Source organism: Peromyscus eremicus, chromosome 1, assembly GCF_949786415.1.
Source record: "Peromyscus eremicus chromosome 1, PerEre_H2_v1, whole genome shotgun sequence".
NCBI classification, from domain to species: Eukaryota; Metazoa; Chordata; class Mammalia; order Rodentia; family Cricetidae; genus Peromyscus; species Peromyscus eremicus.
Genome location: NC_081416.1, coordinates 191,248,820 through 191,254,678, shown reverse-complemented (window position 1 = coordinate 191,254,678; position 5,859 = coordinate 191,248,820). Strand labels below are relative to the sequence as shown.

The following is a 5,859-nucleotide window of genomic DNA, read 5'->3' as shown; positions in this document are numbered from 1 at the left end:
GAGCCATCATAGTTCTAGGGTTAGAGTTTGTAATATCTGCCATACTGGTCTCCATGATGTCTGAATTAATTTGAATTCTCAACAGTCGTGTATACACATTTCTCTAGCTATGGATTTAAAAGATCACCAGAGGAGGCATATGGGATGATTTGGAGGAAGGAAAGAGAAAGGGGAAACCTGCAGAGATGACCAAACCAAACTAGTGGGAACTCATGAAAGTTGGATCAATGGCTATGGCTCCTGCATTGGACTGGACTAGGCCCTCTGCATAGCAAGACAATTGTGTAGCTTGATCTGCTTGGGGGTCCTCCTGGTTGTAGGATCAGAACCCATCCCTGGTGAATAAGGGGGCTTTTTGGAGCCCACTACCTATGATGTGATACCTTGTGGAGCCTTGAGGCAGGGGGAGGGGCTTGGACTTGCCTCTACTGTATGTGTCTCCCCATGGGAGGCCTTGCCTTCTTGTGGGAGGGTGTGGGGGCTGGGTTGGGAGGGGAAGGCTGGAGAGTGGGAGAAGGAAAGAGATGGATCATTTATTAGTGTGTAAAATGAATAAAAACATTTTCTTAATTTAAAAAGAAGCAAAATAAATAAAATTTTAAAAATGATTTCTTTGACCTCATCTAATTCATTCCCAGAATTTCCAATTTATGTTGTGTAAATGACATGTCTACTCCTTTTATTTCTCATTTACTGGTTGGATTACTGGTTCTTTTGGTTAACTTGTTAGAGTCCATATTATATTCTGAATATCAATTCTCCACGACATTATTAGTTGCCAAGAATTTATTTCCATTCTTCATGTGTTAGTTCATGCATTGACAATTAACATTGTCACCCAAAGGATTTTCATATTGTTGCAAAATCATCTCTCAACGTATTTTAATTCCTAAGCTATTGGAATTCTTCACAGTGTGTGTTTATTTATGAATAAATATTGAAAAGCTTCTCTTCTTTTCATGTAGTATTTTCAACATTCATGGCTTTTGTGATGATCTCTCGTTTGAGGTCTATATCAGTTTGTGCTTGGTTTGCTGCCAAGATGTGAGACAGGGAACTCTATATTCCTCCTTCCACTGGGAAATCTTGTTGAGCATTACCAATTTTTTAGAACATATATATATATATATATATATATATATATATATATATATATATGTATATATATACACACACACAAACATATATATATGTATATATACACACACAAACATATATATATATATATATATACATATATATATATATATATATATGCTTCTCTCCAGGTCCTACCAAGGCCCTGCAGTCCCACAACCCAAATATAAAATAATCACTCAGATGCTTATATTACTTATAAACTGTATGGCCATGGCAGGCTTCTTGCTAACTGTTCTTATATCTTAAACTAACCCATTTCTATTAATTTATAAGTTGCCACATGGCTCATGGCTTACCAGTACCTTACATCTTGCTTATCATGGTGGCAGCTGGCTGCTCTCCCCCCTGTCTTTCTGTTTCCTCTTTTCTCCTCTCTGTTAGTCCTGCCTATACTTCTGGCCTGGCCACTGGTCAATCAGTGTTTATTTATACAGAGCGATATCCACAGCATGTGTGTGTGTGTGTGTGTGTGTGTGTGTGTGTGTGTGTGTGTGTTTGAGTGTATACTGTATGTATATAGGAGTGTATGGAGGCCAAAGAGGGCATCATATCCCCTGGAAGTAGAGTTATAGCTAGTTGTGACATAGTACTCATATACATGGCAAAGACGATGTTCATGTGCAGCCAAAAGACACATCTGTACTACATGTCCTCTATCATAATATTTTGCATACTCTTTATTTATAATTTATTTAATTTTTCATCACCCCCTCCCCATTCCTGACAACTGCAGCCTTCTTATTTACTTCTCTCCCTCCATTTAGTCTCTCCTTTCCTTTCTTTTTATTTTGTTAGCCACCATGTAGGAAGTCACAACTGCAGTGTACTTTTGCTTGCAGTGGGCAATTCATTGCACAAATTTGTATCCCATCCTGTTTTTTACTTCCTTCAGTCCCCTCAGTTCTTCTATTCACACTTCTGCAATGTCCATAATATTGTGAAAGTGTTTTAAATACATATGTCATTTGGGGCTAAGAATGCAGCAGTGACTTATTTCTCAGTACTTGACCAGTTATGAGATTTCAGTTTGAATATCAACCACAAGTGAAGAGAGACTTCTATTATGAAGACCAAGGCTTTCACTGGGTTGTGGGTTTAAACACACATAACTTGGAGTTTATGTTTAAGTATATTTTACACCTTTGTCAAAATATCAGTATGAGATTCCCTTAACGTTTCTGTAGACTCCCTATACATTGGCTTTTGACCACTTTTAAAGTGCCAGGCCAGTACTTCCATCCAGTGAGAAAGTGGATGATTATGCCCAGATCATTCTTGCCAATATTTCACCAGTTTGCTTATTTTGACAGGTATATGTGTGAAAACATCTTGTAGTCAAAGTTTGCCATAAGTTCATACTAACACTCAATCTTATGCATGGAGGCAGGGTCTCTCACTTAACACAAACTCAACATTTCAGCTAGTGTGGCTTTCTAGCTGACTCTCAGAAATCCATGGAACATTCTGTAACACATATTCTCCCAATAGACTACAAACTGACTATTAACAGATACTGAAAATAGAATATTTTCTTATATTCTATATGACCTGCAGGTAACTATGGAATTTATCTGGCACAGCTGCCTTGACAGGCATGTGTTGTATGTATTTCAGGTTAGAGTCCATAGCTGCTTGGGCACAATGTGCCTTCCATCTCTGGAGAGACAGACACACTTCCTTAGGCACTGTAGCATTCAGATCACTTTGTGATTCTCTGTATGTTCCTTCAGAAGTCAATAACATATGGAAACTTGACAGGACAATTAGTCTTAGACATTAATCTTGTGTAGCCTGAATAACTTGCAAAGGTCATTGTATCCTGACAACTACAACTGTGTTGTAATTGCCATTATATTCTGTTGCTGATAAAGTTCTGATTGCTCTCAATAAAATTGTCACAGCCTCAGTCATGCTCAGATCTCTCCCATTGGCCTGGATTAATTCCTCTTGTCCATATAAGGTAATGTTGTCCTGGTAAGTAAGTATAGGCACTTAGAAATGGTGCCAGGATCAGGGATGTAAAATATGGGGATTTAAGATAAATATAAAAGAAAAAAGTTAAAGACAAGAAACTCCTAGGAATACAGTACGCACAAGTAAATTTAAGGTACTAGCATTCACTGGGGATAAAATGATAGGACAGGCAAGGTTGAAAGAGTGACATTTGTTTGCAGAAGTTCTCTGAACTTTGTTGCTGGAGGAAGGAGTTAAATCAGGACACAATCAGTTGATTATGGTGATATTTTATTTTGTAGATGTAACCAACTGTGTTATTAAATAAGAAACACAGAACCAATACAAAGAAGAACGCCAAGAGGTCAGAGTTAAAAGCTAAAACCTTACCCCTCCTCCTGCGGTGGTCCTACCTCTCCAAAAGAAAGCTACTTCCTGTGTTAAAGACTTTATAAAGACTTTTGGTTCTGCCTTGTCATTGGTTGCAAACCCAACCACATGACCGCCTCATCACTGCCTGTCTATACAACCTCCAGGCCCTCCATGGCCGGTATTGAGATCAAAGGCATGTGTCTCCAATGCTGGCTATATCCCTGAAAACACAGAGATCTACCTAGCTCTGCCTACCAAGTGCTGGGATTAAAGGCGTGCACCACCACTGCCCTGCTTTCCTATGGCTTGCTAATAGCTCTGACCCCCAGACAACTTTATTTATTAACATACAAATAACATTTTAGTACAAAATAAAATATCACCATATTTCTCCTTTTCTATTTAATAAAAAGAAAAAAGGAAAAAGCTTATAACTGACATAAGAAAAACTATATACAAAAGTACAATAACTATATACAATAAATACAAGTAATAAATACCTAAACAATGTCTAGTCCATTTGTATTTGACAAATTCAGAGAAAATAATTCCATTATCTGTCCTATTTTGGTAAGTCCAAAATGTATCTAATTCACTTTCTATCCTAATTAATCTTCAACTATAACTAACTAATCTTCAACTCCCTTAGAGACTCAAGAAGGAAATAATATTAGCTAACAAAAATAAAAACAGGAAGTACATGCAAGCGACTTCCAAAAAATTGTGAGTTGACAAAACAGCCAGCTGCCTGGACAGTCATCTGAGGTTTCTCCACAGTGTTGGGGCATCATCTTCAGCCTATAGGCTTAGCGTATCTGACAGACTCATTTGTGATGTAGGATGTACACAAGGTCAACAGTTCAACCTCACATTGGGTGAGAGCAGTCCATGTACCAGAAATACCTGAATTCCACTAACGTCATGTCATGATTCAGGATTTTAAATTCTGGAAATTGTTGATGTTTTTTGAATTCAGCTGTCCGTTCTTCTTGGCTATGTGTGTATGTGGCTTCATCTCAGCATCCCGTTATTCTTCACATCCCTTTATTAAATTCCAGTCTACTATTGAGAGGCATGAGCTTAGTTACTCTTCAAGAATAATTGTTTCAGCTGCACCTGTGGGAGACATCCTCTCACAAATGGTTTGTTTATAGTGTCTTTTGTAAAATCAAGTTGAAGACCTCCAGTGATTCTTCTTTTACTAAAACAATATCGTAAGAGTCCGTGCATTTTTCTAAAAGCTCATCTACTCTGTCATTCAGATATCCACTTTTCAGAATGTGTTCAACGTTGGCTATGCCATCTGCCATCCTCAAGTCTCTCTGGGAGTCCCCCAGAAGAATTATGTTGCTGTTGTTTTTCAGCTGGCTGAAATAGTCTGTATTCTTCAAGGCACCATTGTGTTTGTTGAACACATGAATTAGTTCTCCTTTGAATCCTTTCAGCACTCCATTTTCATCAAAATCCATGAAGTTGGATACTACTTTGACATTTGAATGATAAACTCCAGCTTGACGTATAACTTCTTCAAGCACGTCACCGATACCAGCCGAAAATATGAACACAGGATGCCGTGCTGTTGAAGTTTACCAAAGAAATTCTCATATCCTTCCTTGAGCATGACATCAGAGTCTGCCACAATCTCTTTATGTTTGGCTTTTGGTATGCCTTGTTCAACAGCAAAACTATGTGGTTTAGTATACCACTCTACCATGCAAGCGAACTTCTCTTCCACAGTGAGGTCAGGATCAACTTCAATAGCGTAATACCACTTCTTCAGCTGCAATAACTTTCAACGACATTTGTCTGTAACAAGTTTACAGTTGTCAATGATATTATGATATGTTGGGCATCGTTTTCCATTGTAGGAAAACCTACTTAGTGTCATATCAAAGTCTGTTATTATCTGGAGTTTGGCCGCTCCTCCTTTAATGAGACCACAGATAATTTCTTCTACTCTTGTAGGGTTCTTGATGCGAACTGAGCTTTTCTGGAATTCTGGCATCATCTCGATGATCTTGGTCTTGCGGCCTGTGTTTCTCTTCAAGGTGAATATGTACTGGGCCAGCACCACGCCCGCCACCACCGCGCAAACGCTGGCGCTCGCCACCACACCAATCTGCGCCACAGCCGCACGGTCCATGGACAAGCCCGCGTGCTGCGCAAAAGCCCCAAGACCCACAATTACATCTACAGTTGATGAAATTCCTGGAGTTCATTAATGAACTTCATCCTTTCCCTAAAGAGGGATTTCTGAATCCCAGAACCTGGTCCAGTTTACAAAGAGCAATTCAGAGAGAATTAGATGCAAAGGGACTAGAAATAGTTCTTGATGATGCTTTTCAGCTTTGGAAAGAAACAAAAACTGATATAAATAAAATGATACAATTACAA

The 5,859-nt window shown here is 38.6% G+C and overlaps 1 pseudogene; it reads right to left on the bottom strand.

The window, feature by feature from the left end:
* Positions 1-4,613: 4,613 nt before the first annotated feature.
* On the bottom strand, positions 4,614-5,608 carry LOC131902686 (cytosolic 5'-nucleotidase 3A-like; annotated as a pseudogene).
* Positions 5,609-5,859: the final 251 nt, after the last annotated feature.